The sequence below is a fragment of the Mastomys coucha genome, unplaced genomic scaffold (assembly GCF_008632895.1).
Source record: "Mastomys coucha isolate ucsf_1 unplaced genomic scaffold, UCSF_Mcou_1 pScaffold20, whole genome shotgun sequence".
Taxonomy (NCBI): domain Eukaryota; kingdom Metazoa; phylum Chordata; class Mammalia; order Rodentia; family Muridae; genus Mastomys; species Mastomys coucha.
This window is the reverse complement of record NW_022196903.1, coordinates 112800048-112822816: the sequence shown is the minus strand read 5'-3', so window position 1 is coordinate 112822816 and position 22769 is coordinate 112800048. Positions and strand designations below refer to the sequence as shown.

The window sequence follows — 22769 nt, the reverse complement described above, 5'->3', positions numbered from 1 at the left end:
ATAGAAGGCTGGGACTGTTCATCCTGCACTATAGAAGGCTGGGACTGTTCATCCTGCACTATAGAAGGTTGGGACTGTCCATCCTGCACTATAGAAGGCTGGGACTTGGCTCACTCAGCCTGTTGCCAGCTCTCCTCACTCTTTGTTCCACTTTTTTTTTCCTAAAATTAATGGCTTATTGATTGTTTTCACTTTGTAAAACTTCAGACATTTCATAAAGAAGAAAATGAATATCACTTATAATCCTTCCTAAAACTGATTATCTGACCATATGAACTATATTTTACATTCACATCAAGATTTCCCCCTACTCACAGTGAATATTAAAACCTTTCTAAATCAACTACTGTCAAGCCACAGTATTAGCTATGGCAAAGACATTCTGTTTCACTGAACAGCATGCCCCACATTGTTTTATCAGACACTCTTTTGTTAAGGATCTGATGTTTGTCCACTTCTTAGACTTTAAATCAAAACTGTTATGTCCCCACCTTATTCTGCTACTCTCCTACTCTTACAGAAGAACACATGCATAGTTTTAAAATTATTACTCTTACTAATTTTATTTTTCCCTCAACCCTTCATTCATTCTATGCTACAAGAAATATGACAAACCAGATGCTGTGTTCTAGAAATAGAAACTTGCCATTAAATCATTGTTCAATGTGTGCAGTCACTAGAACAGTCAGTGTGCGCTCTGTGTCAGCTGCTGACCGAGAATAGACTTCCTTGGAGTTCTCTGTGCACACACTTAGATTTTTAATTGGTAACTTGCAGTTTTAGTTTTTATTTTTAAAATAAGGTCTTACTATATAGACCAGGCTATTGTAGAACTCACAGAGATCTGCCTACCTCTGCCTCCCTGCCTCTCTGCCTCCACCTCTGCTTCCTGAATACCAGGATTAAAGGCTTATGTCACCATGGCCAGCCCTCATTCTGGTCATCTTCTTGGACTGTTTATTAGTATTATATATATTCACACTGTTATGCAACAGATTTATAGAACATTTTCATCCTGCAAACTGAAGCTGTGAACCCATTAAACAATTATTTTCCTTCCTCCAGCCTCTGGCAGCCACTATTCTGCTTTTTTTCTATAACCATGGCTACTTTAGAAACTTCACATTATTGGGTCATTTTTTTTTCCCTCCTTCAATTGAACAGTGTCTTTAAGAAAGTCTTTAAGGTTTATCCAGTATTCTAAAATAGGGCCTCAGATATAATTCAGGATGGTTTATTCTGCCTGGGCCTCCCAAGTGCTATGCCTGTACTGCCACATCCAACTGTATATTTTAATTGGATTTACTTCTCTGGGCGGTGTGCATCTTCACGTACACACTAGTGTACACGTGGAGTTCAATGAATAACTTGTGGGAGACAGTTCTCTCCATCCACCGTAAGTTCCAGGAATCAAACTCAGGTCATCAGGGTTAAAGACCATGCGCCTTTACCTTCTGAGCCATATTGTTTGCCCCTTGGTGTGTTTGTTTAGTCAGCAAAGAATTTGACATTTTGAGATCTAGCTGTCATAATTTGCATATTTTTGTTCACAGTTCTTTGTGAATCACTTTGAATAGTTACCAAATTTTAAACTTCAGAAAAATAAGCATATGAGTTTTGTACATTTCAATCATTTGTGAACAGTTTTATCTCTTACTTCCTTGTTTGGGAATTCTTAGGTGAAAAGTGATAGCAGTAAGCTGCTTAGCGTTCCCTTAGCTGCCAGCCTATGCATTCTGACAGTTCCATTGGACGCCACGAGCAAAGAGCAGCAGCTCTTTGGGACCGTCTTGTCTTACAGTTTTCACTCAGGCTTTGGGCCTCAGGACCATACCTCCACAGGGGTTAATGTCAGGGTGTTCAGCCCTTGACCACAGCCAGTGTTGCAGCTCTAATGCCAACCTAGGAAATTAGAATTCTTTTGCCCTTAACACCATCCAGTATTATACTGTTGGCCAAAGAATCTAAGATGCTACTTTTTCAGCTGCCTTGCCATCTTCTCAGCTTGACCATTGTCCCAGCTGTAGCTGCCACTCTGCTCTGTTGTTCTGTTCTTTATGGTACCAGCTCAGGTAGCAAGAAAAGGCTGCTTAAGTAGAGTATTCTATTGGGCCCTGTCTTGCAACACCAAAGATGCAGCACAGGAGACTGTGTCCTAGCTAACTCAATTAACTGAACCCACGAAGCCTGAAGACAGCCAAAGAAAGGGTGTTTGGACAAAGCATAGAATATTTTACATGCAGTTAAGGTTTGTGTTTGCATCAGTCACAGCCTTGCCTGTTTAGCACCACCAATCACAGCAGTCCTTTCTATGAAGCCACTAGGGAAGTAATCCCCCCTGGCCTAAGTGCAAATAGTTGCAGTCATTAGAGTTCATGGTAGCAAGAAGGGTGATACAGACCATTTGAAATAGCCTTAGCTGATGCTGCATTTCTAGAAGCCAGGACAGTCAGCTGAGTTGTTACACAATTGTTTCAAGGTGTCTGTGGAGTGTTCAGTGCCCCCAGTGATGGCAAAAGGATCTGCCAGTAACTGAATCAGTCGAAGAATCCTACAAATGCCACTTAAGGAGTTAAATTGTCCAGCCCCCAAAGTATTAACTTATTTAGAACGAGTGAACATCAGAAAGAGTGTTTACAGAAAGAATTTATAATTAAGACTGGAGTTGGTAAAATGGCTTGGCAAGTAAAAGCTCTTGTCACTAGCCTGTAGATAGGAATTCAGTGCTTGGGACCCACATGGATGAAGGGAGAACCCCTCCTGCAGGATGTCTTCTGCACTTGGGCAGACTGTGCTTACATCCACGCATACCTGCACAGAGAATCTTTTTAAATGATGTTATTTTAACGCATGCTAACAGTAATACTTGCCACCTGCCCATTGTCCCAGAGAAATGGGACCTCTTTATCTATTCCAGAGAGCATGGGTTTGATCTTCCCTGGTCTTCAGTAGGGAAATACATACAAACAGGAAACTGCAGGTACCGAGGAGGTCTGAGCAGGTGTCAGTGGGATATTGTAGACAGGCTAGAATCCATGTCTATCCATGACAGTCACCACTGTAGTTCCATTTTGTCCCTCTTAAAAAATGTGTCAGAGAAGGGAGCACTGAAAGTGTGCTTTAAAAAGAGAACAGCACGTGAAAGTCACAGAGCTGTGGCATCTAAGGTAGATGTGGGGAATTATTAGTACCAATAGCTAGAGCAAAGAATGTTGTAGGAACATTCTGAAGAAAACGGCCAGCACTTCGTATGCTATGCCCCTAAAGTTTTATTCTAGAAGCAGAGGGGCCGAGGAAGCAGTAGGATTCCAGAATGCCCAGGCTAACTCTGTAAGGCTGGATAAGAATGGAGCAGATAGCCAGCTGTGGTAGTGCACACCTTTAATCCCAGCACTTGGGAGGCAGAGGCAGGCAGATTTCTGAGTTCGAGGCCAGCCTGGTCTACAGAGTGAGTTCCAGGACAGCCAGGGCTATTCAGAGAAATCCTGTCTCAAAAAAAAAAAAAAAAAAGAATGGAACAGACAATAGCAGAAGACATGGAAATGATCCTGGCATGAATGTAGACTTGGAAACTCTCAAAGTTTAACATTGAAGCAGTGTAGGTAGAAGTAGGGTGAAGCTAATGCCAGTGATGGTATTGTCTCTTTTACCTGTCCCACATGCTGCCATACAGCTCCTTTCAGCCCCCAAACTAATCTGACCTGGTGTAAAGCAGCTTTGAGATATGTATTAAGAAAATAGCAGTGTTTTGTTAGACAGAGCACCTGACATAAAAGCCAATTTACAGCTTTTTTGGGGGAGATGGGGTGGGGCTCCTGTGAGTAACTGGAGACCAATAGAGCCATCTACAAACAAGCTTCATAAGCAATGGATAATTGCCATTACAACTCCATTTGTCAGAGTGCTGTTTGTCACAATTTGTACTTCCCTGTTTCTTATTTAAAAATAACTATTTCATATTTAAATGAAATTTTAACATTAAAATATAGCAGCTTTCGAATTCTTTTTGTCTTTAATGGGTTCAGAGTTGTACTGTTGATTGTTTTGGCATAACGATATTCAATTCATTCAGTTGTGTTGTCTTCCTTTGAGCTCCACTGGGAAATGCTGTGTCCAAAAAACAAAAACCCATGTTTCCTCTTCCCAGAAGCAGATTTTCATGGAACTTGAGAGTTTTGTTACGTTGGTGTTGATCCTTGGCCATTTTTAGGGAGGCTGGCGATATTCGTCACTGACTGCCCCTGCAAACATCTGTGTCATGCATCTTCACCTTCTACCATGTCAATTGCTTATATTTCATTCTTTGCATCACTAGAAAGCTTCACACATAATTCGTCTAATTCCTTTAATGTTCTCAACTATGTGCAGATATGCTGAAATAAATGTGTGACGTGTGTTCTTATTCAAGCCAGGAATTAGCTTTAGGCATTGTTACTCAGGGACTGCAACTTGGGCAATACTTCATGCATGAAGAAAGTCAATATTTCAGTGACTCAGGAAGGTAGAAAGACGCTAATACACTAGACCCCATAGTTTCTCTTCTCCCTGTAAAGGAACAAGTGGTGCACCAGCATTCTCCATGTCTGCAGCAGGCTGCGTGTGCCCAGAACATGTCCATCAAATCACCTTTACTAAGTACACTTGCCTCAGTTGTGTCCAAGAAGACCCAGGTGTCGGACTTACTCCCTCGTTCATGATCAGGAACCCTGCACTTCTTTTCCTCCAGAGCTGCATGAGAAGAAGCATAAAACCATGTTAGTGTGCAGCTGCTCTTTGACTTAGCATCTCCAGTAAAACTGTGGAGCAAAACCAGCATTAATACTTTGTTCTAGCTGGAAACTGTGGGATTTTTGTCTTTAAAGGAGTTCTTTTGCTACTAAGAAACATGGGTCTCTTTGTTTTAGCTGCTTTTAAGAATTTTATTCCAAGAGTTGAGAATATACAAGACAGCTTGGTGATTATTCTTTGTCCTCAAGTTGTAAGTCCATAAAATTCAACAAATACCTGAGCACTACAACTGGTTATTTCTCCTGTTCTCCTCAAGACTAATGCTCTTACTGAGCTTGGTTTGAGGTATAACCAACTTAAATGATATTGGCTGCCCCGTGGTCTGTTTACCCAGTACACCATGGCAGGTTGGTCTGCAGAACTATTCCAGTGAGGTCCTTGGTGGGTTACCTAGAGCAAAGCCGGGTTTGTTCTTTGCTCTTTTTGTTAAGAAAGCAGGACTAAAAGGGGAAGTAGACATGTGGAAATTGCTTTCTACTGTGGGAAGTTAGGGAACAGCAGGAGTGTAGAGATGCAAGATACTAGACTCCTTTTACCTGAGCACGATAGTAACCCACGCACATGCACCTCATGTTGAACATAGCACGCAGGGGTAAAAGGAACAATCTCAGGCGTGTGCAGGCCAGCCCTGAGAAGCAGTACTTGCTTAAGGCCAGCCCTGAGAAGCAGTACTTGCTTAAGGCCAGCCCTGAGAAGCAGTACTTGCTTAAGGCCAGCCCTGAGAAGCAGTACTTGCTTAAGGCCAGCCCTGAGAAGCAGTACTTGCTTAAGGCCAGCCCTGAGAAGCAGTACTTGCTTAAGGCCCATTGTATGTTTAAGTAGTCTCAGGGATGTCCAGGTGTCCTGATTTAAAGGCACCACTTTTTAAATCAGGAAACTGTGTCTTGTTCTGAGGTCTGATGTAATAAAGTACATATTCCTGGGGGATAGTACGGCTAGACCCATGAACCATGTTACAGCCAGTGATTTATTTACAGCGTTAACCACAGTTAATGGCAACTATGTAAGCACACATGGTCTCAGGGCAGCCTTTTAACTGGAGCACAGTCATAGGTCCATGAAGTAAGGCAAAGTCTAGAAGAGTTTTCCTTCTGCTGTGCAACTGAGTGGTAGAGTTGCTCCTATCCAACATTCTTTCTGGAGCGCAGCCATGGGCTGTTTGTGTCTTGTTTTTGTCTATCCATTCTTTACTTCATTGCTCACAGTGCCAAAACCTGCTTTAAGATCACTACTATTTTCACTGATTTCTTATCTTGCATTGATTTTTATAAAGTAAAATTGACTTCAGTTTTTTAGAGTGCTAGCCATATGGTTTTAAATAGTTTTTATACTTTAGTGAGCTACTAAGTCGCTATCCTAATTTGCTTCGCTATTGCTGTGACAAAACTCTGACCGAAGCCAACTTGGGGAGGAAAGAATTTATTAGGTTTGCAGATGCCAGTCCACCATCAAGAGAAGCCAAGGCAGGAACCTAAAGGAAAGAACTGAAGCAGAGCCACAGAGCAGCACTGCTTATAAGCCTCTTTCCCTACAGCCCAGGCCCACCTGCCCAGGGCCAGCACCAACCACAATGGGCTTGGCCCTCCCATATTAATCAGCAGTCAAGAAAATGCTCAACAGACATGCTCATTAGGCTAGTCTGAGGGAGGCAATTCCTCTGTTGAGATTTCCTCTTCTCAGCTTTGTTGAGGTTTGTGTCAAGTTGGCAAAAACTATGACAGCTACTCATCATTCTTCCTCTTTGTCTCTTTTACAATAGCCAGGACCATATTGCTGTAAGAATCTAACTCCTCCAACTTCAATGTATTACAGTACTAACAAGGAGATTCTGTCAGAACTGCATTTACCATTTGTATGGAATATTCAGATTTCAAGCCAAAATGTACATGTACTTTATTCAGGTGTCATTTCCTTGCCCCATATTTGCATTATTTAGTTGAGTTTAATGAGGTGTTTATTTGTTTGCTTGTTTGTTTGTTTACTTATTTTGCACACTAGTTGCTCATCAGATACATCTTTCACAAATATATTTTTCTAATCTATTGCCTGTTCTCTTGATTTTTGAAAATTTTAAAATACTTTAAAAATAATCTTAGATACTATTTTCTAATAAAACTTCAAAAATACAAAGATTTTTATATGATTAAACAGCTTAAGATCCTTGTTTTCATGGAAGGACATTATAAAGTAAAAACTTGTAGATATACATGGCTAACCTGATGAATAAGAAAGGATTTATTTTCTAATTTTGCTTTATAAATGTCACTAATAGCTAATTCAGAAGGAGAGAGGCAGCCCCCATGCACCTCCATGGTTTAACAGTTCTTAAATAAACCATAATTAGAAGGGTCTGTCCTCCATAAGACCTCGGTGTCTAGGGCTCACCAGACTTCAAGCTATCATTCAAGATTCATTCCACATTTAGCTTTCTTGGTGCTTGTAGCCATGGTCACAGAGTAGGCATTTAGGAAAAAGAAAAGAAATGTGTACTCAACTGAGCTGATCCAGCAGATGGGACAGGGGTCAGAAGAGTGGCATTGTAAGTACAAGGATAAAATAGTTTCCTTTGAGAAAGGAAGAGGCAGCATGTATTTGTGGAACGTTGAAAATGTTCAAATAACTGGAGCCCTTGACTAGAAAAGTTACACAGGAAAGCAGTTTGAATGTCATCATGTGTGGCTTCTATATTTATATATTTACCTCTTTCATAGAATGGTAAGTTTTACAGCTGTGATGTTCTTGAAATTCCACAAAACATCCAATTAAAGTCTATCAATAAATCTCAAATAATTTTCCGTTGTCACAGTCTTAACTCTTCGACAAGTGCCTTATAGTCTGGCGCTGGGATGTATATCTCTTATCCCAGTCTACTTAGGAAAGCAAAGCAGGGGGAGCATTTCAGTAGTCCACTGCAGGCAGCAGGCTGGGATACCATCTCAAGAGAGACAGAAAGGAGACAGGGCCCTAAGTGTATTCATACAAGTTCATAGTGGCCTCAGAAATTTAAAAAGTAATATTCCTGATTAGAAAGTATCTCTTGGGCAGTGGTGGCACACGCCTTTAATCCCAGCACTGGGGAGGCAGAGGCAGGTGGATTTCTGAGTTCGAGGGTAGCCTGGTCTAGAGTGAGTTCCAGGACAGCCAGGGCTACACAGAGAAACCCTGTCTCAAAAAAAAAAAAAAAAAGTATCTCTTTCTTTTTTAAAAATATAATACTTGCTTTTACTTACTCTGTGTTGTTTTCTCTCTGCTTCTTTCATAATACATACAAATATCTCTTTGTTGCAACACGTTATAGTAGAGTAGGACTGTTGTAAATTTGAGATACCTTTTCTTCTTTGCATACGTTTTTAATGGTTTACTTTTATTGTTGTAAATTATGTGTGTGTACATATATATATATATATTATGTGGGTTGCAGATATGTGTCCAAATGTGCAAAGAGGCCAAGAGTCATCAGACCCGCTGGAGCAGGAGTTACAGGCAGTTAGTTGTAAGCCAACCAGCACTGGAGCTGGGAACCAAAATCAGGCCCTCTGCGGGAGCAGTGTGCGCTCTTAACCTTGAGACACTATCTCTCCCACCTCAGAACATTGCCTGTTTTTTTTTTTTTAAGTTGTGGGTTGGTATTTTGTTTTGTTAGTGTTTTGTTTTTGTTTTGGGGTGTATGGTGTGGTATTGATGCTATGTAGAGGTCATAGAACAATTTGTAGAAGTCAATTCTTTCCTTCCACCATGTCCTGGGAAACAACTATGTGTGTCAGTCTTGATATCAAGCATATTTACACACTGAGCCATTTCACTGGCCCATAAGTATAGTTTTAAGTATTATTTATGCATGTATGTTCTAATTTCTTGGTTTTCATTGTAATAAAAATCCCAGGGCTTAAAAACCAATCTAATTTTCTTAACCTAGAAGCATAGGTAACAAAAATAATTAATTTTACAAATTAAGAAATGAGGAGGCTTTGCTATATTTGCAGGCACAGTTTCAATAATTTTAACACAATTAAAAAAGAATCCATATATGGTAACCCATGCCAGTAGGACATGCTCAAAAGGCAGAGGAAACAGAATCATGAATTTGAGGCCAGACTAGACTACATATTGTCTTTTCTGCCTTTAACATTAATAAAAAGGGAGTTTAAAAATTATGCTGAATTACTCTATACTTATTAAAAAACAAAAAAATGTTTGTTTTTTTCTAAATTATATGTGGAATTTGACAAGCAGCTTAAAGTATATGAGACGGAACGGCGTGATGCTCAAGCTGTATCCTCCAGCAGAGGTGCAGCAGTGCAGCAGAGGTGCAGCAGTGCAGCAGAGGTGCAGCAGTGCAGCAGAGGTGTTCTTGCAGCCTTGCTTCTGAAAACTCTAGACTCTAGCTGGGTTGTGTTCAGGGAGAGGACTGGTGTCGGAGAAGCTGAGGAGATCTCTAGGTTGCTAAAAGCAAACACTATGGCTCTTCTTCCTATACTAATGATTCAGCAATTCGTCATTCATCTGCATCAGTTTGCAAGCAGAACAATGTACTGCAAGTCCAAAGATTAGTTGTTGGGTATGTCGGACATCTGAGGAGATGGAAACGCGCAGAGCTGAGCCTGGGACACTGCTGCCGTTCCTCTCACAAATACCACTGTCCTCAAACCTGAGACAGTGCAAGCTAGAGAAAAGGCAAGTGCGTGTCCTCAGTAGATGGTGTGGACAGCTGGTGTGAGTGCCATCCATCCAAGATTGGGAAAGGTTAAGTAAACAGGGGGACAGTGACAGAGTACAGGGATTAATGGCCGAGAGCATTCAGTGATTCTTAAAACAGACATTGAAGTAAATGGAGGCATTCTGAAGCTGGAGTTCTAAGAAACGATGTAAGAAAACTTTAGTTTCCTTTGGAAACAAACTTCCTGCAGAAAGAGGACAAGATGAATGGAGCTTGCAACCTCAAGTGCACTTTGTTTTGAAGAGACCATGAACTCACATGGAGGAATATATGCTGCCATTTCTTATACATGTTAAGCTATCAATGAGGCAGAAGAATAAATATTGTTAGAAAAGAACACTAAACTGAAAGGGAATTGTACCTTTCACTCAGCTTACTTACAAAGCCTCCCTGCCTAGTGCTCAGTGCAGTTGCAAGAAGTAATTCACTGAGTGCTTGGTCAGAGTTGACTAAAATCACTAGGAAAAACTACCTTTCTAAGTGCTTTTGGTTTGTTGTTTGCTGGCTTAATCTTTCTTAGATTTATGGGTACGCGTGTGCGTGCGTGCGTGCGTGCGTGGGGTTGGGGTGGGAACTGGTTCTGTTTTTCACCATGAGTCCTGGAGATCAAAATCAAGTCCTCAGACTAGGCAGCAAGCACCTTATCCACCGAGCCATCTCACAGACCCTCAAGCTGCTGCTGAAGGCAGAGGGGCCCACGTGCCTTCCCATGCACATGCGCACACACCATCCACCGTAGGAGTACTAGGAGGGCTGGTGTGTGCCACTGCATTCAGCCTCTTCGTGGCACTTCCAGGGGTCCAATGAGTCATCACGCTTGTGAGGTACGAAGCCTTTTACTCACTGAGCGGTATGTGTGGTGCATTATGCTACATGGAGACTTTCCATAGACTGTTGTAGATTTCCAAAACTAAAACTGTCATAAAATATTTTGCCAGCTTACCTACCATAATTGAGGCACTAGGTTCAAGTACCAGCACTTTAGAAAGCAAGTAAAATATTTTATTAAAGGCAAGATATATGTTCACTGCTTTGACAAAACAGTAGAGTGCATTAGATGTGTATTTTTGTCTCTTTCAGGTAAGAATGAAGACTGGTATAATTATCTGAGGTGTCAGGGATTCAGAGTCCATATGTGCTGCTTCACTGTCCCTGGTCTATGTCCATGTCCATGTGATCCTGTGTGTTCACTGCAGTTTTGAATACAATAGGTTCACCCGTGGTGAGGGCAAAGCCAGTGAGCTTTAGATAAAAAGTAGGAGAGGCCTGTTACTCTACAAGGAAGTTGAGCCCTGGAATGACTCCATAACATTGTCACTGCAAACACAGGGTGCAGGATACTAGGGCCTCTTCTCCATGTTCACTATGACCAACTATGAGCATGGCCCGTTTCCCTGCTGTTTGCTCTGCAGGCCTCATATGAAGTAAAAATATTACTGGAAGGGATGGTAACCAACGATTTAGGGAGTAGGCGCTTCCCTTGCCTAGCAGCTAACATGGCAGCTCTGCATTTCAGCCAGTAAGAAACGGAGAAGAGGAAGGTATACGATTTCGCCATTAAGTGCTTTGATCAGTATGTTCAAAGAAAAGATGCTCACAGATCAGGAACAAGATCTGGACCCATGGTCAGCAAAAGAAATCTATGATGAAACATTGTTTTCAGAAAGTTCTGTTGATAAGGATTGAAAGGCATAGCTGTAAGGTATTAAACTATTTTCTTTTAGACAGATTGGAAATTCAATATTCAACTGAGTCTCAGAATAGGTACTAAAATGATTTTACACTTAATCCTCTAGAGCTGTCATTGGTAAAAATACATGTAATGTCTTTCTTGGAATGTTTTCAGAACCAGTTTAAAAGGTGCCCTAAAAATATATATATTTGTTTCTCACTATGATCTGAAAATATATCCCCCTGATTCATTCTGTGAGCCACACTTAATAATATTCATTTTAACAAAAGTAGTATTTGGAGGCTTAACATATAGCCCAGGGTTAGAATGCCTGTTTAGCATGTCTGAGGCCCTAAGTTTGATCTCTAGTACTGCATTTCCTATATGCATGTAAACACATATATGTATCCAGATCTTTAAAGAATATAACAGTGGGAGACTTCAACACCCCATTCTCACCAATGGGCAGTTCATTGAAACAGAAACTAAACAAAGTCGTAGTGAAACTAATAGAGGTTATGAACCAAATGGATTTAACAGCTATTTATAGAACATTTCACCCTAAAACCTTCTTCTCAGGACCTCATGGTACCTTCTCCAAAATTGACCATATAATTGATCACAAATCAATCCTAAACTGATACAACTAGATTGAAATAATCCCATGCATCCTATCAGATTACCATGGCCTAAGGCTGGTCTTCAATAACAGCAAAACAACAGAAAGCCCACATACATGTGGAAACTGGACAGCTCTCTACTCAGTGATAATTTGGTCAGGGAAGAAGTAAAGAAAGAAATTAAAGACTTCCTGTAATTTAATGAAAATGTTGAAACCTCATACCCAAACTTATGGGATACAGTGAAAACAGTGCTAAGAGGAAAATTCATAGAACTAAGTGGTAAAGAAACTGAAGCAATCTTACACTAGCAACTTAACAGCACACCTGAGAGCTCTAGAGCAAAAAGAAGCGAACTCAATAATCAAACTCAGGGGTGAAATCAACCAAGTAGAAACAAAGAGAATACAAAGAATCAACAAAACCAAAAGCGGGTTCTTTGAGAGAATCAACAAGATAGATAAACCCTAGCCAGACTAACTAAAAGGCCCAGAGACAATATCCAAATTAACAAAATCAGAAATGAAAAGGGAGACATAACAACAGAAATGGAGGAAATTCAAAAACTCATCAGAACCTACTATAAAACCTATACTCAACAAAACTGGAAAATCTAGATGAAATGGATGGTTTTCTAGACAGATACCACATACCAAAGTTAAGTCAAGAGCAGGTAAACTAAACAGACCCATATTGCACAAGGAAATAGGAGAAGTCATTAAAAACCTTCCAACCCAAAAAAGCCCAGGGCCAGATGGATTTAGTGCAGAATTCTACCAGACCTTCAAAGAAGACCTGATAACAATTTTCCTCAAACTATTCCATAAAATAGAAACAGAAGGAATACTGTCTAACTTATTCTATGAAGCCACGATTACTCTTGATACCTAAACCACACAAAGACCCAACAAAGAAAGAGAACTTCAGACCAATCTCATTTAAAAATAGTGATGTAAAAATACTCAACAAAATTCTTGCAAACCGAATCCAAGAACACATCAAAACCATCATTCACCACGATCACATAGGCTTCATCCCAAAGATGCTAGATTGGTTCGATTTACAAAAATCCATTAATGAATCCACTATATAAACAAACTCAAAGAAAAAAATCACAAAATCATCTCCTTAGATACAGAAAAAGCATTTGACAAAATACAACATCCCTTCATGTTAAAAGTATTGGAGAGATCAGGAATTCAAGGCCCATACCTAAACATAATAAAAGCAATTTACTGCAAACCAACAGCCACTATCAAATTAAATGGAGACATACTTGAAGCAATCCCACTGAAATTAGGGACAAGGCAAGGATGTCCACTCTCCACTTATCTATTCAATATAGTACTTGAAGTGCTAGCTAGAACAATAAAACAACAAAAAGAGGTCAAGGGGATACAAATTGGCAAAAAAGAAATAAAGGTATCACTACTTGCAGATGATATGATAGTATACATAAGCAACCCCAAAAATTCTACCAGAGAACTTCTCCAGCTGATAAACAACTTCAGCAAAGTGGCCAGATATAAAATTAACTCAGATAAATCAGTAGCCTTACTTTATACAAATGATGAACAGGCTGAGAAATAAATTAGGGAAACAACTCCCTTCACAATAGCCACAAATAATATAAAATATCTTGGGGTAATTCTAACCAAACAAGTGAAAGACCTGTATAACAATAACTTCAAGTCCCTCAAGAAAGAAATCAAAGAAGATCTCAGGAAGTGGAGTGATCTGCCATGTTCATGGATTGGCAGAATTAATATAATAAAAATGGCCATCCTACCAAAGGCAATCTACATATTCAATGCAATCCCCATCAGAATCCCAACACAATTTTTCAAAGACATGGAAAGAGCAATTCTCAAATTTATCTGGAAAAACAAAACACCCAGAGTAGCAAAAACAATTCTTTACAATAAGAGAACAGCTGGGGAAATCACCTTCTCTAACCTCAAGCTTTACTACAGAGCAATAGTGATAAAAACTACACGGTACTGGTACAGAAACAGACACGTTGATCAATGGAATAGAATTGAAAACCCAGAAATAAAACCACACACTTACGGACACTTGATCTTTGACAAAGAAGCCAAAAATATACAATGGAAAAAAGAAAACATCTTCAATAAATGGTGCTGGTCTAACTGGCTCTCTGTATGTAAAGGAATGAAAATAGACCCATATTTGTCACCTTGCACAAAGCTCAAGTCCAAGTGGATCAGTGACTTCAATATAAAAAGAGATGCACTGAATCTATTAGAAGAGAAAGTGGGAAAGAGCCTTGAACTCATTGGCACAGAGGGAAATTTCCTAAACAGAACTCCAATGGTTCATGCTCTAAGTTCAAGAATTGATAAATGGGACCTCATGAAACTGGAAAGCTTCTGTAAAGCAAAGGACATAGTCAATAAGACAAATCAGCAACCTATAGATTGGGAAAAAAATCTTCATTAACCCCACATCCAGTAGAGGGCTAATGTCCAAAATATATAAAGAACTCAATAAGATAACCACCAGAAAACCGAACAACCTAATCAAAAAATGGGGTATAGAACTAAACCAAGAATTCATAACAGAGGAATATTAAATGGCTGAGAAGCACCTAAAGAAATGTTGAAAGTCTATAGTGATCAGAGAAATGCAAATCAAAACGACCCTGAGATTCCACCTTACAGCAATCACAACCTCAGGTGACAACACATGTTGGTGAGAATGTGGAGAAAGAGGAACACTCCTCCATTGCTGCTGGGATTGAAAACTGGTACAACCACTCTAGAAATCAATCTGGAGGTTCCTCAGAAAATTGGAAATAGATCTACCTGAAGACCCAGCAGTACCACTCTTGGGAATATACCCAAAAGATGCCCCATCATGCCACAGGGGCACATGTTCCACTATGTTCACAGCGGCCTTATTTGTGATAGCCAGAAGCTGGAAGCAACCCAGATGTCCCACGACAGAAGAATGGATACAGAAAATGTAGTTCTCTGTGGGAGGCAGAGGCAGGCGGATTTCTGAGTTCGAGGCCAGCCTGGTCTACAGAGTGAGTTCCAGGACAGCCAATACTATACAGAGAAACCCTGTCTAAAAAAAAAAAACGAGGACAAGTTTTACAAGCAGATGGATAGAACTAGAAAATACCATCCTGAGTGAGGTAACTCAGACACCTCCGCCCCCCCAAAAAAGTATAGAATACCCAAGATACTGTCCACAGAACTCAAAAAGGCCAACAAGCTGAAGTGCCCAAGTGAGGATGTCTCAGCCCCACTTGGGAGAGAGAAGAAAGCTATCACAAGTGGGGAGGGAGGGAGGGACCTGGGAGGAACATAGAGAGGGAGAGTCGGGGGAGGGGAACCTGATCTGGTATTGGGTGAAGAAAAAGGACTGGATCCCTGAGGGCCAGCAGAAAGAATGGAAACAGGCAACCTCAGGAGGTAGGAGGTGGTGGTAGAGCCCTCCAGAATGCACTAGAGACCTGGGAAGTGAGAGACTCTCAGAACTCAAAGGGAGGGACCTTAGATGAAATGCTGGACAGCAGAGAGAGGGAGCTTATAGAGCCCACCTCCATCTGGAAGACAGGGCTTGAAATGAGGGTGGGGGTTGCCATCCCACAGTCAAAACTCTAACCCATAATTTTTCCTGTCTGAAAGGAAGGATGGAATGGAGAGAAGCCTGAGGAAAAGGAGGTTCAGCTACAGGCCCAAAGTGGGATCCAGCTCAAGGGGAGGTCCCAAGGCCTGACACTATTACTGGGGCTCACAAAAAGGGACCTAGCATGACTGCCCTCCAGAAGATCCAGCAACCAGCTGAAAGAGTAGGATGCAGATATTTGCACCCAACCAATAGGCAGAAGCTGCTGACCCCTGTGGTTGAATTAGGAAAAGGCTGAAAGAAGCTGAGAAGTGTGACCCTGTAGGAGGACCAGCAGTCCTCCTATTGAAATGAGTCCTTCCCTCATTTCAAGCCCTGTCTCAATCTGGACCTCCAAGATCTCTCAAACACTGGACCACCAAACAGGCAGCATACACCAGCTGATATGAGGCCCCCAGTACACATACAGTAGAGGACTGCCAGGTCTGTGTTCAATCAGAGATGATACACCTAACCCTCAAGAGACTGGGGGCCCTAGGGAGTTTAGAGGATGAGTTGGGAGGTGCGGACATCCTCATGGAGATGGGGGGTTAGAAAGGAGGTATGGGACGTCGAACAGTCAGAGGGTAGACCAGAATCCGGGGGAAATAAAATCTGGAGTGTAAAATAAATAAATAAATAAATAAACAAACAATAAGTAATAATTTAAAAAAAGAACATCTTGAAGGGGGGGGAATAAAATAAGTAGGCCAAGCATGGTAGTGCAAGCCTTTAATCCCAGCACTTGGGAGAGAGAGGCAGGCAGATCTCTCTGAGTTCAAGGCCAGCCTGGCCTACAAACCCAGTCTAGGACAGCCAGGTCTTATTACACAGAGAAAACCTGTCTACACACACACACAAGCTTTGAAGCTGATTTCAGTGAAAATTTTGTAAGCACCTTTAGTATAACTTTATTGTTTCTTTCAAATAAATGTTTTTATATTACAATGAATTTTCTTTAAACTTACCTTACTTAAAGAATAAGTACATTGAATAAAAGAAGGAAATTAATAACTTTTCTAAATTAATTGTTAAGCAAATATCTCTGCATATTAATAAAATGAAGCTTTCATTAATTCCAGAATTGAGTTCAGAATTGAGAATAGTTTAGTCATGGAATACACATTACTACTGCTATGTGTGATAACTGCTCCACAGAAGTTGAGGGTGGGAAGCTCAAAGTAAGTAGCAATGCTAGAATTGTTAGGAAGTTACCCAGCAGGCAAGACTGTCAGCGGAATTAAGAGGCTGGTGTCAAGGCAGCTTTATTATGAGTCTGCCACTCAGCATTGTTCTTGGTACTTGGAGTCCGTGAGAAAAGAAAGCAAAGACTATACCTTTGCAGGACCTGTATTCCATCAGTTTAAGCAGAATATGGAAAACTGGCATAAAACTCATCATTTGTAGTGTAGGCGGGATAAGCATAACACTAAATAAAAGTTGTAAACAGTTTAGCTGTGTGCAAAGCAGAAAATTAACAATCTTTAAAAGTTATTGGCTTTCTGGACCATGAGCTGAGATTCTAGAATGAAGATAATTAAAAATTCAGCGAGTCATCACCATTAACACTGCCTAAAAAGCATGAGCACCTCAAGTGCCTGTGAGGGAAAGCTGGGCTTGTGGTGGAGACCCGTTATTCAGTGCTGACACAGAAGGTGCTGGTACACACTACAGTATAAGGAAATCTTGAAAACATTCTGCTCAGTGAAATAACCCAGTTATAAAAGGTAATTACTGAATGATTCCACTTTTATAAAATACCCAGAGGAGCCAAATTTACTGAGAAAGTAGAATGGTAGTTAACCAGGAGCTAGGGCAGGGAATTGGTGAAGTATTATTCAGTGGTTAGTTTCAGTTTTTCAGGATTAAGAATCCTGGCAGAGATTAATTGCACAATTGTATGGATGCATTTAGTACCACTGAACCTCTGACAACAGTTAAGATGTTTCTGAGTGGGACTAGAAAGGTAGCTCAGTGGTTAAAAATACATACTATACCTGCAGAGGACTGGATTTGGTTCCCAGCACACACACATCACAACTGCTTGTAACTCCAGCTCCCAGGGATTCAACATTCTGTTCAGGCTTCTACAGGTGCCTGCACTCATGTACATATACCAGCAAAAAGACACATAAGTATACACATAATTAAAAATAAATTATTAAAAAGGATGTTATAAATATTTTATCACAATTTTAAAGTTATATGTTAACTAATTGCTAGAGAAAAAATTAAGATAGGCCATAATGTACCATACTTGGAGAAGCTGACCTTGAATGTATGAAAGAATTGAAAGTTACTTACAAAAATACCTTTCTTCATCATCCAGGTGATATAAGTGCTCAAAGGAGATGCTGACAAGGAAGGAAGTAGAAGTCAGTGGAGGAGGTAGACCATGGCAGAGACTGACTAGGCATGCTGCAGGTAGAGAGGGTTCCACAAACACTAAGGAGAGGAGCACTGAAAGTCTGGGAGAAAGACATGGGCTGAAAAGCCAGAGGTGGTCCTGAATGTGCGAATGCCAGGTATACAATGAGCTGAGAGACCCAAGAAATTAACATTGGAGAAGCAGGATAGTATATAATGATGGGAAAGTTGGAGATGGAACTTTAAGAATAAAGGGAACCCCAAATAAATGGGTGGTGGTGGTGGCTCAGAAATGGCAGTCCCCATGTAAAGCCATGCATTCACTAAAGAATTAGAAAAAAAAGAGCTATGCTCAGTGTTGACCATATGATGCAAAGTGAAATTGGATTATGCAGATACCATCAGCCTGGGGACCTAGGAGTGGGTGCCTCCATTAACATGATGGGAAATAGGATGGTGAGGGAAATACTGAGTTGGTGCTGACATTTTACACCCAGAATATTTCCTACTATCTAAAAAAATGAACAGAATACATGGTTCAATTTTTGAGAGATCAGGTTTACCCACAGCACCCCCAATGTGCCTTTCTCAAAGGTTAATCAGGTTAATGTGTCTTCCATACTCTGAGACCTCTGCAGAGAAAGGAGGAAATTATAATTGAGTGGCATGAGAGGCATGAGATAGAAGAACAAAACAGGTATCCCAGAAAATGCCTATAATCTCTGGATAGCTAGTTAGTTAAATAACAAGGCAACAGAATCAAAGGGCATGTAATCTGTTAATAAGAGAATGTGGATTTCCTATTTAATATGGGTTGTTGTCAATTAAACTATGCCTCTTCACCCATGGTGTTAGCATGCTAAAGCTGCTGGCCTTCTACTTTCATCTGATCTTTTGCTCAAAGCTTTCAGGATTGTGGAGCATATTATATATAATTCTACAGCTATCCAACTTGAAATTCCTACTTGGACAAGGAGGGGATGGTAAACATTGTCGGTTATGCTCCTTAATTCATGCTCCTTGTACTTCAGTGCGCTTCTGTGGAACACACACATGCCGAGCACTCCCACCAAGTCACTGTTTCAGTCTTGGTTGTACTTTCTTACTGGGGCTGGAAGGCCAATGTGTTAAAGATTCAGAAATCATCAAAGGATGTTGAGCTCTCTGTGCCTTTGATATTTGTCTCTGGTTTCTGAAGTTTGCCCAGAAGGGGGGAAAGGAGCAGAGGGGAGGTCTTACTATTTCCTGGAGCTCAAATGCCACAGTAGTGCACATCTTGATTCCATTATACTTTGCAGGTCAAAGAGCAAGTTCAGCTGGTGTAGTTTACAGCACCAGGGACAGAGTGACTAGCCATTTTAATGACTTCCCTTTCTGCTGCAACGTACTCAGGAAATAGGGGCTGCTAACCACCGAAATGTTTGTGTCCACGGCTGACAGGGTAGGCTGTTTGTTAATTGAGGCATAGGCTCAGAACAAGGAGAGTGACTTTTCAGGAAGTGCACGGACATTTTGTCCTCCGATCCACTGGGGGTTCTCCCTTGTGTCTTCCTAGTTACTCTCTTGGGGCTCAGTGAGGCTGCTTGTGCTAACAGGACTCCATCTCAGGAGCAGCCTCTAGTCAGGAGCACTCTTTTGTGGTCAACTTCTGTTTGTGTCCAGTTCCTGAAAAATGTGTTCATGTTAGAACCCGACTTCTGGATCTCTTCCTAGAAAGGATCACTTCTGACTTTTCTTATCTTCTTTTCTGTATCTCTGTTTCCATCAGAAAAAATATTACTTTTATCAAAGCGTATCTTTTTACGAAGACTGTTTTCAATAGGCAGCAACTAAACCCAGTTTCTTTCACAAGTTAACTTTTTGTCTCATTCTGAATTTTTACCTCTGAAAACACAATATTTTAAACAAAATGCAGTGCAGTCTAACAAGCACCTAATACCAGCTCACAGTGTAAACAGCCCTTCCTGTGAGATGAACCAGGAGAGCAGCAAGGGTAATCCCACCAAGTTTAAAGCCGCTGCTGTTGCTTACACATCCTTGCCTTGTCTTAAACATTTTCAAAGGATATAACTCAGTGGTGGAACTCAAGGCCCTGAGTTCAGTCTCCATGAGCAAAGAAGAGGGAGTGACTCCACAGTGTTTTCAAGACAGTTCACACAGAGAGATCCACTTTGTTCCATACCCAGTGCATTAACTAGCAAAAGAGGCTTTATTCAGCAACAGTCCAACGTGAGGCGCTAGGACATCTCTCCTGTCTCCCCAGCACAAGTAAAGGGAGAGATGTGGGGCATAGATTATAAGTGTGACTCTGTGCTAGCCTTGAGCATGGGGCTTTGCCCCATAAGATCTTGTGAAGGACCCAAGTAAAGGCTTGGTAGTTTTAACCATTGCTAAATACCTGAAAACCCTGGGGATCTGTACAACAGAGGTACTATCTATAGCAAAGCAGTAGAGGTATATTGTTACTCTTCACTATATGACATCTAAAACTGGTAACGAGAGTGCAGAGTCTCAGGTTTGGGCTCAAGGGAACACTGAGGTAGATTGTCCATGTAAATAAGAGCTTGGTTTATTAGAAAAGGTATTAACACCAAGGAAAGAAAGGTGTGGCAAGGGCCCTGAGGAAAGCGGAGGCCCACAGGACAAAGTGAGCTTGCCTTTTTACAGGAAAGGGAACGATTGTATGCCAGGAGGGTGATGAGTCCTTAGTAAATGCTTACAAGTCAGGCAGTCTGAGTCCCTGAGGGCAACGGGGGGGGTGGGGGGGGGGTGTTGCTTCTTTCGTTCTGAGGAAAGAATGTGTCACCTTTAGGGAGTGGGGAACGTGAGGAAAAGGCACCTATTTAGTTAGTGTGCATCTATTGTATTAGGTGTTTAGGAGCTGGGTAACTCAATAGCTTGGAATGTGGTAGCCTAGAGTCTGTCTGCAGAACCAGCTGTCAGGATGGGGAGAGACACCACCCAGGGGTGACCTGAGCAGCATCTGGAGTGGATCCCAGGGAAAAGCAAGTCAAGCTCCAGAGCCTTATTCATGTTTTCTTTGGGCATTAATAGTATCCATTACAAATTTATTAAAATTATAATGTAACCAAGAGAACAATACTGTCTCTATCCCTAACTGTCCAAGCATACCATTTATGTAAGAATTGGCACTCAATCAAAATACTTCAACAATGTGGAATAATTTCACCTTTTCACACTGTGCTTTTCTTCCTTTTTTATTACCCCCTCATGAGTATGTGTGCATGCATACACACACAGTGTAAAGGCCAGAGACTAGGCATTTCTCTCCTTCTACCATAGTCAGTTCTCTCCTTCCACCATCAAACTCAGGTTAGCAGGCAGGCTTGCCACCTGATGAGCATTTTTCATAATACAAAACTCAAAACCTATCATCTTTGTATTTATATCTAATAAAGATACTGATGGCATCATATAATTATATTGCTTATATTAATTCCTCATTTCCTCTTTGGCCAATACCAACTGTGATTCTGCCAATCGGTGCACAGACATGAAACACCTGTTCTGAGAGTGCACACTTCTCATTCCACATCTTATGTCCTGAAAGGACCCAGATGACCACCAGTAGGAAGTGTACAGAAAGCAGTTTAACCAGCTTGAACTCCTTCAGCTATAAGGGCATTTCACCACTTAAAATACGTGTTTCAGATGATCAATCGGTGTGTTTAGACCATCATTATTGCTTTGGTGCTAACTAGATCCTGCATGTGTAAACCACCTGCCATTTTTCTGAGTTCCATATTGTTGAGACAGTAGAAAGTGATGCTAGGGTCCATGAGGATCTTCTCTTCCAACAGCAAAAACTATTGTAAACTGATCTGTAGCTCACATTTGTTAGTGTTACTTGTTCAGAGTTTAGTAGATCTACTCATCCAAAATAAAATCTTAGAATATTTAAATGAAAATCTTCCAGTTTTTGGCGTCACTACCTTTTCCATGTCACTGCAGTTGAAGCTCAGTTATCTTAACAAAGTCAGAAACAGAGTTAAGCCTCAGCAGTGCTTCCTCAGATTCAGCATTTCCTGGTCAAAGCCTACAGCTACTTCTCGTGTCATGGAGGTCTGCCTCTCCATGACAGCTTCTCCACCCAGTTTATTGAGTTTGTTTGTGAGTTCTTTCCACATACCTCCTTGATCTATACTTTGTGTACACAGACTAGAGTAATTAGCCAGACTGTGGTAAAGTGTAGGGTAGAAAGAGAAGTCAGAATTAGCACAGTATTAATATCTGCAGAGAAACTGAAAGCTCTCATCATGAAAGCTGACATGTAACGCCAAGCACAGAATGTGTTTATTATATGCAAATGATCCCAAAATCTAAGACTATAAAAGCGTCAATGCTTTGTACAGCTCGCCATTGAGCCTCAGCCCTTTTCACCAGCTCTGGCATACTTTCTTTCTTTTTGTACAGAGTTTCTCTGTGTAGCCGTGGCTGTCCTGAACTCATGCTGTAGACCAGGCTGGCCTCGAACTCAGAAATCCACCTGCCTCTGCCTCCCAAGTACTGGGATTAAAGGCGTGTGCCACCACTGTCCTTTTTTAGAAATGTTTTCTTTCTTGATAAACTGTAGCTACTTCTATCACTTTCCTTGTGTCCCTGGTTCAGTTCCTCATTTAATCCCAGTGGGTATCCACTGAACCCCAATATCTGCCTGTAAAAAAAAAACCACCGGTAATCTGAAACATTTAAATTATTGTTTCAAAGTCTATATAAAGATCATTACCAATAAGTCACATGCATAAATTCACTTGCATTGATGAGATCAAACACTTACTGATATTCAGCATGCCCCAGGAGCAAATGGCTGTGTTTCTAAGTCCACTTTCTTGAAGTTTGCAAAGCAGGACTGACAACATGGTTCAGTACAGTAGGTAAAGGCATTTGTGCCCAAGCCTGACAACCTGAGTTCAGTTCCCATGTTGCAAACAAAGAAAAAAAAAAAAAA

The 22769-nt window shown here is 40.9% G+C and overlaps 1 protein-coding gene and 1 long non-coding RNA gene across 14 annotated transcripts in view; one reads left to right on the top strand and one right to left on the bottom strand.

Moving 5' to 3' along the window:
* Window positions 1-22769, top strand: part of Erc1 (ELKS/RAB6-interacting/CAST family member 1) — a 301008-nt gene that overhangs the window by 210719 nt on the left and 67520 nt on the right. The window lies entirely within an intron of this gene.
* Window positions 3994-22735, bottom strand: LOC116099501. Its single transcript, XR_004122277.1, has 3 exons — window positions 22599-22735; window positions 17431-17530; window positions 3994-4728 (listed from the first exon to the last, which is right to left on the bottom strand). It is a non-coding gene; the product is annotated as an uncharacterized LOC116099501 (long non-coding RNA).